Source organism: Lissotriton vulgaris, chromosome 4_1, assembly GCF_964263255.1.
Source record: "Lissotriton vulgaris chromosome 4_1, aLisVul1.2, whole genome shotgun sequence".
NCBI lineage: Eukaryota > Metazoa > Chordata > Amphibia > Caudata > Salamandridae > Lissotriton > Lissotriton vulgaris.
The window spans coordinates 627,439,580-627,452,675 of record NC_141691.1 but is presented as its reverse complement, the minus strand read 5'-3'; positions in this window follow the sequence as shown (position 1 = coordinate 627,452,675).

Genomic DNA, 13,096 nt, shown 5'->3' with positions numbered 1-13,096 from the left:
TTTCTTTGCATCCTTTCCTGTCTTTTGCAAAAAAATGCATCTACAGCTCACAAACAAAACATAAAGAAATATTAGTGCGTCAGTCTTGAAGTACCATAAGCCGTATACCAATTAGCTCAGTGTTACTTATAAGTAAAGTTATAGATGTGCTTGTTGTCATCTTGTCAACAATATTAGCCAACTTTCTGCTCTTTTCGTCATTTCAAATTATGCCTCCATGTGTAATGATTACCCCAAATATGTCTCTTACTAAGTCTGTTCCAGTTTCAGTATTTTGTTTCTGTCTATTTGATGGGTTTGTTAATGCGTCTAAGCTTTGCTCATGATACATATTTGGGATTCATATGCCTAAATAACAAAGACGCTCCCAATCAGTTAGCAACACAAAAAAAGCATTTAGTCCACAGATATAGTAAACTCCAGGAATTTCATTCTTTTTGTCTGGTAACATTTGCCAAGTCCTTCCTCTCAATTAAAAGGTGTTTTCATAGCTACTAAATCCTACATTTTTGTTTCAATTGGGTGTCCATCTTCTGAACACGCACATTTTTCCTTTTATGCTGGCTTTCTAATCTTAATTTTGGATAAACTATTTTGTTTCTAAGTTCATTCTCTTCCATTTCCCAAACATTTTCTAATACATCACTATCTTTACCGCTAGTTCGTGTTATGTTAGTGTACCTTTCTTCTAAGGCCATTTGTATATCTTCTCCATTGCTCGCATTAAGCATGTTAGATCATTCTTATAAGCTTTAACACTATCAATAGATGTGTGTGGAGAGAAATAATACTAGGCTGCATCCATTCCTTTTGCTTGCTGATGTAAATTCATGATTTCTACCAAAAGAACCCTAGAAAGTATTAGATCATAGTTAGAATAAAAGTATTCAAAATGTCTTCGTCTATAAACTAATGAAAGTAGGATGTTGTCTGAAATTGCAGAAGATAAAGGCATGTGGTAGTGTGTTACTTCTTCTGAAACATACGTTGGTAAGTGCGCACAGACATAACAGTACTTTGTGTCCATGGCATGACTGTATTCTTGTACTAACCTAGAGTAAACATTAGTAAATAAATCATCTTTTTTATAGCTCACAAAATAATATTAAAATTGATCTTCCACACTAAGTTATGTATATGGTTTAGTAGAATTCTTTGATTTGGGTTTTGTCTCTGATGTTAAGTAAAATCCTATTAGTACTATGGAAATCATCATTACCGTTAATATGAAAATTTAACCCATTATATATTTACACTTATTTCAAATGCAACACATTTCTTCTTCAGTCAGTTCCAGCGCTTCTTGAATTCAACAGTTCTTTTTTTTCTTCCTCAGGATATTTTTGACAATGTTAGTCTTGAGAAGTTCAGTTACAAATAGACAACCATTAAACCTACTCTGTGCTCTTCTAAAATGTAATCCCTACTCTTCTACTGCTCACTCGAGCCTAGCTTGATCTTCTGTAAAATAAAAAACGAAAATAACAAAGGTCCAATAGCACAATTTGTTTTAATGAATGAGTTCTTTTAGCATTTCTTCTTTTCATTCTATCAAATATATTCCCCTCAAGTTTTCAGATTGCTCAAAAGGAGATCTAGCAGTTTAGGATTCACTTAGCACAAGTCTTCCAAAGTGACACTCAATACTGTGTTTACGTAGTATGACCACTCAAGTGCTGAGTATCTGTGCCAACAAACTCAGACGGAGAAGAAAAGCATCGCATTTAGCCTGACCTAGGATTAAATCCTAGTCACAGAAGCTGCTTGAAAAGGTGCACAGCCAACAGCATTGGTCATGGAAGACAGCCTTCCACTTAAAGAAACGACCATACCTTAAGGATCCCAACCCTACTTAAGCAGGAATACGTGTCCCACAAGACAGTTCGCCCGGAAGAAGACCTTCCACACAACTACAACCCAAGTCAGTGTATCCTACATTGAGGCCAAGAGCTAGCACTTTGTTCTAAAAAGTCACTAGTCACTGAACCCAGCCAAAACCAACTCTGCTCAGTCCTGGAGCACTTTGTTTACCAGGCTGCATCCTTCCTTCCAGAAAGTGGGGGTCTGCCATCAGACGCACAGTAGGAGGTGGAGCCAGCATTCACCTTGCCAAGCACATCCCTATTCAGGTCAAGGTGCAACCACTCCCCAATACTCAATGCAGATCTTTCTATTCAACCCAGGTCTGACTCAGCCTGCCTTGCCCCTCTAAACCCAGACAACCAATAAACATAACAGCAGAGCACACTAGAAGGCTTAGGCAAGAAAATACCTACTTTCTAAAAGTGGTATTTTCAAACACAGAATGTTAAAACCAACTTCGCTAAAAGATGTATTTTATCATTCTGAGTTCAGGGATACTAAACTCAAATTTCTACCATGTTCCCTGAGTCTGTTAGGATTATAAGATGTCATAATCAAACTGCCCATTCTAGCCTATGGAGAGCAGGTAGCCTTGCAGTAGTGAAAAACGAAATGGGCTGTAATTCACTACCCGGACTTGCTACACATATCAAGCCATGTCCTACCATACACACACAATGCACCCTACCATAGGGTTAACTGATATGATGCCAATGGAAGGTTCAGCGGCAGGGAAGTGTGGGCACTTCACAGCCAAGATGGCAGTTCTGGACTGCACACAGACACTGCAGTGGCAGGTCTGAGGTACACTTTACAAGCTGCTTCTGTGGGAGGCGCAAACCTGCACTGCAGGCCCACCAGCAGCATTTGGGTTACCAGCCCAGGGCACACACCAGCCACACTACTAGGGACTAACAGGTAAACTAAATAAGCCAATCAGGGATATACCAATTCACAGTCATATTTACACAGGGAGAGCATATTCACTTTAGCACTGATCAGCAGTGGTAAAGTGCCCAGAGTCATAAAACCAACAACAACAAAAATACAAGAGGAAGGCAAAATTTTAGGGATGACCCTGCAAAATGTACCATTTCCAAAAGCTAGCTTCACTGTGAGTTCCCACGAGAACCCTGCAGTCTAAACTGTTAGTTATTCTGTATTCCACTCTATAACAATAAACAATTCTACCAACTTAACAACACAAGCTCTGACCTCCCAGGGGCCACAAAACAGTGTCAATATGTAAATAAGAGAGAGAACCTAAGGGAATCAGGTCCTCATAATAACCAGTGGAAGGACACCAGTTACATCACTAGATGCTTGGTCAATTTTAGTATTTCAGTTTTGAGGCGTTAAGAACTTGAAAATATATGCTGTATATATGTATTGTAGAACCATTTGTCAATCTGTGAAAAGGCAATATATATGTGTAAGTTACAGTGCCACACATTGTCTCAAATGATGCCACAAACTAATTGTTTTGTATTGTCACTGTGTAGTATGTAAATAACCCATTTATATGTAAAAATGTGCATATAAATCTAAAAAGAAAAAAAGATAAAGACCAATTCGGCAAACTCTCGGCAAAAGAGATGTTTATTGAAAAAGTACAGGACATCATATACTATTGAAAAATTAACACAAGACAAAAAGTTCATACCATGAACCCCGAATAGGAAGACTCATGTTGATTCTTATTCTCAAATAAAACTTAAATCTGTGGTCTGGGAGGAACATTGCTGTTGATAATCTGCAACAATGCATCCTTGCTCTTTTGAATCTTATCAGAGTTTGTTGATGTGGTTCTATACCACTTTTATCGCTGACTCAGTTTCTTCAGGTATAATTTTATGTAGTCAAACTATTGAAAAGCTTCTTTTCAGTTTTCTGTGTTCCTAGCCTTGTGACCATTCAGCCTGTCAATTTATTCTCATTGATCCAGTGCTCATTTCTTCACCTAGATCTTCTGTTTGTGCAGGTACAATGACACTTCTATTCTGAGGATTAGTCTGTGATTCTTTTTCTTTAGAGACTTTGGCTCCACTGTGAGTAACTTCAGGCTCTTTAATTTCTTGTTCAGCTCATTGATATTCACCCCTTTCTTCCTCTTTTGCTATTGTACAGGCAACTGTGCTGTTGGTCTGGGTGGTCTTGTGGTGGTGCAATCAGTAATGTTCTTCATTCAGGATGATACACCGCTATTGTTTCCTCTGCATTTATCACTTTCCAGGGGTGTGAAGCATGACTCCAGTTTGGAATTCCAACACACTTAACAACAGTAATTTTAGTCAAAATGAACTGGAAAGGGCCTTTCTCTCTGTGCTCTAGACAAGTCTTCTGAATGTGCTTCTTTATCATGACCCAATCACCAGGACTTAGGTCATGGCACTGTTCTTGGTGTGGATCTTGTGTTACTGCTGAAACCTAATGAGAAATAGAATGGACTACATCAGGCAATCCTTTGCAGTAATCTAAAATAATATCATCTGTGATATTCAAGAGAGCATTTGTGGGAGCAGCAGGTAACCTCATGGCCCTGCCCATGAAAATTTTGTGGGCTGACAAATGCATCTTCCTGTCTAGAGTACTTTGAATGCTCTATAACACCATGGGCAGTGCATCTGGCCATTTCAGAGAATTTGAAACACAAACGTTGGCCAATCGAGACATGATAGTCCCATTTACCCGACTATTCCAGAAGCTTCAGGTCTGTAACTGCAGTGCAATCCTTGAATAATCTGTAATCCTGTGAATCATTTTCAGAACTTCATTATTAAAATGAGTTCCTCTATCTGACTCAAGAGAAATTGGCATTTCACAGTTGTGCTACAATAAGGCAAATATTTCTCCAGGTTGGGTAGGCTCCCACCCATATCGAGAAAATGCATACATGACCAGGACGTATCTCAACCCCTTGTAAACCAGCATTTCTAAAAGGTCCATCTACATTCTGTTAAAAGGACCACCTGATCTCCCTTAGTGTGTCAGTGTAATATATGTTCTCTCCACTGCATTCATTTGTTAACATATTACACATCTGTGACAAATTTCATAGGCCAACATTCGACATCTGGGATTGTACCATCTTTGCCTGAAGAGTCTCACCATGTAATCCCTACCTAGATCTGTGTATCCATGATAATACAGTGTCATAGGAAGCAACAAGCAATTGAGCAACACTGGACTCCACCAGTAGACATCTTAATGTTATTTGCATTTTCCTCACAACCTGCTTTTATTCAAATTCTCTGTTCTGCCTTTGAAACATTTTCCTGCACTCTATTTAATTAATCTCAAGAATCAGTGAATGTCATCAACATTGTGAATGAACTCTCGCCCTAGCATTCACATGTGTAATTTCCATTAAATGTGCAGGCCAAGAAAGCACAACACCGTGCAACTGAATCCACATATCTGTTACCCATGGCAACATAACCATTACCACTTTGATGAGCTGCACATTTAACCACTGCAATTTCCTTAGGCAACTACAAAGCCTCCAGTGGATTCATCAAGTGGATTCCGATTGGTGTACTTGAAAAAGTAAAAAAAAAAACTTGTTGTTACCACAATTGCCCAAAGTCATGGAAAACAGCAAAACCCATAATGGCTATCTGTAAAAATGATGACTCTCATTTGTGCAGTTAAGCTGCATGCTCTGGTAAGGGCAATCAATTCAGCAACGTGTGCTGAGGTAGCTCTCTGATGCCATGAAGATTTGATAACATAATTTATTGTGCACACTGCATATGCTGCTCTTAGTATGGCATTGTTACTTCTTAGACATGAGCTGTCTACTACAAGTATATCATCTGGCTCAATTAGGGGGTCATCCTTAATATCTGGTCTTGGTTTGGTGGATACATCCATACAATCCAGGCAATCATGTTCAATTTGATCACAGTCCGTATTATTTACAGGTAACAAAGTTGAAGGATTAAGCACATGACATTTCTTAAGAACTGCATTGTCACAGGACAGAATAGTCTGCTCATACTTGGCCAACTGATTATGTGTTAAGTATTGTGTTTTTATTTTAGTCAAAAATAGCTCCACAGAGTGTGGGACCATAACAGTTTAGGGGTAATCCATCACTATGTTTTTCTCTCTTTTCCAGACTGTTACTCAGCGAAGCAGCCAGGAAGACCTGCAGCTATGGGATCAAGTGTAGTAGGGAGGTATGCCACACGCGTTTTGGCATCTTTGTCAGCACTGGGAGAGCCTACCCATCTCACTCACTGCAAAATAGTGTAAATTCTTTTGAATAATCAGACATTTCTAATGCCGTAGTATGACACAATTTGTCTTTCAACTCTTGGAACATTTTTGAGCATTTGTTGTCCCATGGAATCGGATCTGGCATGTCCCCACATGTCACCCTTAGTAAAGATTTCGCTATTAAAGAAAAGCTTGGTATCCACTGTCTACAGTAGCCAACCATTCTCAAAAAATCCTTACTTCCTTTTGAATTTGTGGTGGATTGATCTACAAGATTGCTTCCACTCTCCCTGTGACAAGTTTGTAGCTCCTTGCACAGTGATTTGGCCTAGAGATTGAACTTCATTCTGACCGTATTGCAGCTTCTTTGGAGACAGTGTGTGTCCATTCTCAGCCAGGTGACTCGATAAGGCAGTGTGGGGTCATCGTGTACAAGCTTATCGCGTTTCTGATGTAACACGCAAGTCATCAATATATCGCACAAGGGTTGATTTGCTTGGCATTTACAAGGTATCTAGGTTTTTTTTCAGAATCTGGTTGAAAATGGATGGACTCTCGTATATCTTTGTGGGACGCAACACCATGCTAATAATTTCTGTTGGCAGTCGAAGGAAAGAAGATATTGACTTTCTTCATGCAAAGGCACTGAGAGGAAAGCCGGACATAAATCAATGACTGTAAACCACTCTGCAGTAAATGGGATCTGAAACAATATAGTGACTGGATTCTGCACCACAGTACAACAATTTCCTCAGTTTCTGTACTATTCTGTACATTCCATTTGAATTCTGCAAACCCATAATTGGAGAGTTACATGGACTTCCAATCAATTCCCTCAAAATACCTTTCTGTAACATTTCTTCTATTACTGGTGTTATTCCTGCTATAGCCTCTCGTGTCAAATGGTATGGGGGTGTTCTGGGAAACATGGCATTTGCCTTTAAAGTAATTCGGACTGGTTCTACACCTTTTATAAGAACAATATTCTTCCCTGTGAGATCCTAAACTTCGATATTCACCGTTTCTTTTTAATCATCAGGTAATTCTACAATCGTAAACAAAGAGAAAAATCTTGTCTAATTTTGCTATCTAATCATTTTAAAATATACAACCTTGTCATGGGTCTGAAAAGCAACACCATCCGCTGTGCAGTAAATGGTGCAATTTAACTTGCACAGCAAATCTCTCCCTAGTAAATTTTTACAGGGCTAGAGTCACAGACCACGAACTGGTGTTTTTCTTCAAACTAACCTATCTTTACTGGAACATTTTCTGAAACTGGATTAATAAACTGTTTATTTGTAACTCCTACAACTTGGATAGTTTTCCCTGAGACAGGTAGATATGGAAATTCCACTATTCTAACTGTTGATCTGGTAACCCCTGTTTCAAAAAGGGATATTGCTTTAAAACATTCGGGTTCAGATTTTGAAATTGTGGCATGAAATCTTGGAAAGAGGTTGTATTCATTTTTGGCATTTGATTTCAATCTAACTGAGTGTTTCCCATATTTGTTGACTTAATTTGGATCGGTGGGGCAGCATCATTGTGACTTGACCGTTCACAGACATTTGCATCTGCTGTGTAGATACATTTTGCATTTGCATTCATTTTGGCATCTGTACATTTGCACCAATATTATTAGGATTATTTCTATAGTCTCTTTTCCAGTGTCCAATAATTTTATGACAGATGTGACAGGGAGTGACGTGTTGTATGGGAGCACTACACAAGGCAATATACAAAAGCTCCAAAGAGTTGAAAATGCTGCAGCTAGGTTGCTTGTGAATTTTCAAGACATCCATCCTTGTTGATTTGCATTGAATGCCAGTTAGGAAAAGTATTTCCTTCAGAGCCTCTTGTTTTTGCCACAAGATACTGAAATCAAGAGGACTGCAATAATTACTCCCCCTCATTAAGTCTTACCACCCTAGCAGATGTCTCAGATCCACAGGAGCAGCACTTATGGTGGCCCAAAGAGTGGGGAGTGCATGGTACGGAGGCCACTCGTTCAGCTTTCTAGTGGCAAATCTGTGGAACACCCTCCCAGCTGAATGGAGACATGAACAGTGGAAGCCGTCTTCCGGAAAAAAAATTAAAGTTGGAGTTCTGAAAAATTAAAAATCTCACTGTAGTTAAAGCTTAACCATCCTAGGACAGGAATCCTAGAGTGAGAACACTCTGTATGGAGTAACCAAGTGCTTTACAAAATTGCTAACATAACATTTTTTTCATAGCAGCAACATCTGCTCCAGAACCTGTACCCACAGAAACACCTCTACCTCTACCTTGAGACACACTAGATTCTCCTTGATTTCCCTGAAAACCAACTTGTGGAACTGCAGGTCCTTGCATATTCCTTGATGTCCTGCAAAAGAAGGATTCTGAAAACTTTTCTGAGCCAACCTCATTTGTGCCAATATAAACTTGTCTTTCATTTTATTCTGCTTCACGTCTAACTCGTTACTACAGTATTTGGCATACCTCAAGATTTCATTGAGTGACTTGTTTTGCCAACAGACCACTCTTTGAGTAATATGTGTGCAGATCTCTGGATTCAGTCTTGAAACAAACTGTGACGCAGAAATCCCTATATCCTTTTCTTCAGCATACTCTCAACCACTGTGCTGCTGAAATAACTGTAACAATCATTCATAATATTCATGCACTGTTTTTTTGGCTCTTGGGTAGGTCTTTCAATTTTAATCTAATCCAAAACTTGCAGTGGCACTCTACCTTTCAGGAAAGTAGTCACTGCCTCATATATCTCCATCATTATAGAAAATAGTGCATTTGTTCTCCCTCACAGGTTCCTCTGTCGGTCATTGTACCACAGTCTTACATTTAGCCCATAAATCAGCAGGTACTCCAATGTCAAAAAAACATATTCAAATCTGTCCACAGCACCTTTGAAATCTTTATGATTCATTCCACTTGTGTATACCATTGCACTGGTTTGTCTCTCAGTTTCGAAAATTGTTCGGAAATGCAGCCAAATCACCTCTACTCCAAGGAAAATGTACATACATTCCTCCTGCTATTTCTCAGAGTGGGTATACTGTATTTTCTCCCTTGCTTCCTTGATCTTGTTTCTCTGCTATAGCTGCTTCTCTCTTTTTCTTTTCATGCTTCTATGCCCATTTGATTCCTAGTTTTTCAATCACACTCCATTTACGAATGCAATTCAACCAATTCCATAATATGTAAATGTAGTCCTGAAACTCCCAGGTTCTCTAATGCTAAATCATTCAATTGAACCCTATAGCTTCTCTGTAGATGGAAATGTTTAGCAAGATCAGTCTTGTATTTCTGAGCCAATTCTATTAAATTGTCATGCACTAAAGCTGCTCTTTGTGTAATCTCCTTGCAAAGGTAAATTATTAATTCCTTTCTTTGGTATTGCTCAATATGTTTAAATTCTAAATATGCCCTTATTACTTCTTCTAATTCCACCTTCAATTGAGTAACATTTAAGGCTTGTCCCTCTCAAGTTATGGCCACTCCTGTACCCCTGTGCCTCTATCTTCCTAATTTATGTAGCTTCTTCTAACCAAGCTAGCATAAAACTGTTTTCAGTAGCATTTATGTCACTATGCGTATTAGGGCCTTTGAAGACTAATGTCCCTCCATCTATTAGTACTTGTACTATCTGTGGGGGTCTCCACACAGCAATGCAAGAATTTTGTGAACTCAGAACAAACCCTGTGGTTGGTATACCTCCAGCTGCCTGATGAACTTCTGGCATTACATTCACATTTGGAGGAGCATTTACAATGACTCTGGACAACATTGGGGCATTTACAGGCATTATTTGGGCTGTGGTATGCACTCCAATCACATTAGTCTCAGTTAGAACTGCAACCTGGGGTTGAGTGACGACTTGTGGGAAAATTTGGAGTAACTGTACGGATCTGTCAAAATATGTTAAATCTGGATCTACAGGAGCAGTTGCCACTGTGGCACTCGTACCAGCACTTGATTCTCTGTGATCAGGAACGGTTGTCTTTGGCAGAGATCTTGAAGCTAGCATATGCACTAGATTCTCATCCTCTGAATCAGTATCCATCTCATCCCCATCTTTCCTTTGGTGATAATTCTTACTTCCCTTCTTACCTGCTTCCGTATTAATAACTGGATATGATCTTGTTCCGACTATGATAGCCTTTCTCCACCTACGATGATCTTCATCCCACCGATCATCCATAGAATTCTGCACCACTTGTTTTGGCCTTCCCAGGTATTTTCCCTCTTCTCTCTTGCAACCTTGCCTGATACACTCAGAGCTTCATGTTGAGTGGGTATAAGTGGTGGCTGCATCTCATATTACTTTCCTTTCAAATTATTAATAATTCTGGTACTAAATGTCACATATCTAGAAAAGCTCAATTCACAATCTTTCTCAGTGATTCTGCTCAACTGAGCAAAGCCAAGAACAAGTATGCAACCCATACTCAGTTTTTATAAAATGATCAATGTCAATCAATTACAACAATGCTTAATTTCTCACTTCTATAGGTGATGTACATCACACACTACACCTTATCCTGCAAACAAGTCTTCTATTCAATCGTAAGCATGTATCCTGAGATCATTTGAGTACAGCGAGTGTGAATTCTTCAATCTCTCTTCTTCAACAGCTTCTTAATACTTCTTTTCACTCACTCATTCATTCTCACAACACCACTGTCCAAACTAAAACAAAACTACCATAAACAATGGAAAAAAACACACCTTCAGTGACGGTGGTGGTACGTCGTATTAATCAGTCTGAGCTTACCAAACCTAATGGGGTGTGTATATTTATCTGGTATACCTATATTTGGTCACCTGGTATTTCCCTACAACAATATAGGAGCAGTACAAGGGTTCCAAAAAGTTTAGGGTGAACTGACTTATTTTACACTTATACTTCAATGTGACATTGCTGTAAAGAAATACATTATCCCTGATGAAGTCCTCTTGGAGGATGCAACGTGTTGGCCGGGCTACTTCTTTGAAGTATTGCAGAATAATAAAGTGACTTGTTTTGAGACTTCATACCACATCTCCCATGTTATTTTGATAATGGAGAAAAGTACATTGATGTTGACACCATTGAACTATGTGGTCATGAAAGGAGGAGAGAAGAAACAAAAGACACCAAACTCTACAATAAGAAACAAATATATCAAACTTTACAGTACAATTGTTGAACTCTTGAGGCACTGGCTTTTGGGTGCTTTTTCTTTTTTAATGTACTTATGGTTTTAGAGTAGGTTAACCAGTAGAGGGTGAGTGCTGACCACCATTACCTTGTAGAACTAGCACTTGTGCAGTTTTCTTTAGCTATCTAACTTTGTGATTATTAGTACCATAAACAACACATCGCCCTGGAAATACTCACACCTTCAAACCGCACCTGCCTTCTAGTACCACCTTGTCAGATCTGCAAGTCTGGACATTGGATTCAGGAATTGGGAATGTTATTCTAACTTGGGAATTATTGTATAGCTCTATTTAGGGTGTGAACCATTTCTCTGTTACCAGAAATCACCAACTCAAAAATAAACTATTCTATCTACCTCACAATAATGAAGTGTTAAGGGAGCCTTTTTCAGATATGAATCTGGAACTTGTATGTTGTCTCTAGATTTCTGCAGTATGCATCGAACTATGGATCTATTTTGAAGGGTGCACTCTCTTTATAATGAAAACCATTAAACTAACAGTCATTACATTGCCAAAGATATCAATGCACCAAAAGCAGTGATTTGACATTACCACAAGAATGAGATTAGCTTGACATGGCTGAAGTACCCATATTGCATGGGCTGCACTTAAAATAGTGAATCTGTCAGGCTAAGCGCAAGGCAGGTACACATTATGTTCATGCAAATGTATTGTAATTTAGAAAATATCGGTTCTGTCGGGTTCAAACAACAGATGATTTATCCAAACAGTTTTTTATACAATGCTCCTAATAGAACCAACAGAACACCTCTGCATTACTGTAACAAATCCTTATAATAAATAAAGAAGGAAAAAACTAAATATTACTTTATAGGTTCTTTATATCATTTTCTGAGTCAAAAAGTCATTTCTGTACATTATATACAATAACTGTCAATATATCAAATAAAGTGCAAAAACAAGTGACATTAGTGAATAGTGAACTTGTGATCAACAAAATATATCCAAATTTCATGTAGAAAAACTATACACGTATGTACAAAATATTATTTCATAAGGCCATCAACTAATACAATCTAGGAACCTTATATTTTCTTTCAAGTTCGTTGGGGGCTCTGAGTTTATGTGGCCTGTGAGTAGATGTCGACGTTTTGACCCTTAAAGCACCAATGTTTTCAGTCGCAGCGGGTCTTTATCAAGACAATAATATGCGCGGCACGACAGTGCTATCGACCAGGTGCATTAGTCACATGGAAGTAGAGATTGTTCTTTAGTCATGGAGTTAATCGCGGTAGAAGGCTGCTGAAAATCAGCTTACCGACGACATCGGCGGTAAGCTGATTTTCAGCAGCCGGTCTCTAGAGCCAAAAAAGCAGATTACCTAGACCTTCTACCGCGATTAACTCCATGACTAAAGAACAATCTCTACTTCCATGTGACTAATGCACCTGGTCGATAGGACTGTCGTGCCGCGCATATTATTGTCTTGATAAAGACCCGCTGCGACTGAAAACATTGGCACTTTAAGGGTCGAAACGTCGACATCTACTCACAGGCCACATAAACTCGGAGCCCCCAACGAACTTGAAAGCAATTATAGGGTTCCTAGATTGTATTAGTTGATGGCCTTATGAAATAATATTTTGTACATACGTGTGTAGTTTTTCTACATGAAATTTGGATATATTTTGTTGATCACAAGTTCACTATTCACTAATGTCACTTGTTTTTGCACTTTATTTGATATATTGACAGTTATTGTATATAATGTACAGAAATTACTTTTTGACTCAGAAAATGAAATAAAGAAACTATAAAGTAATATTTCGTTTTTTCCTTCATT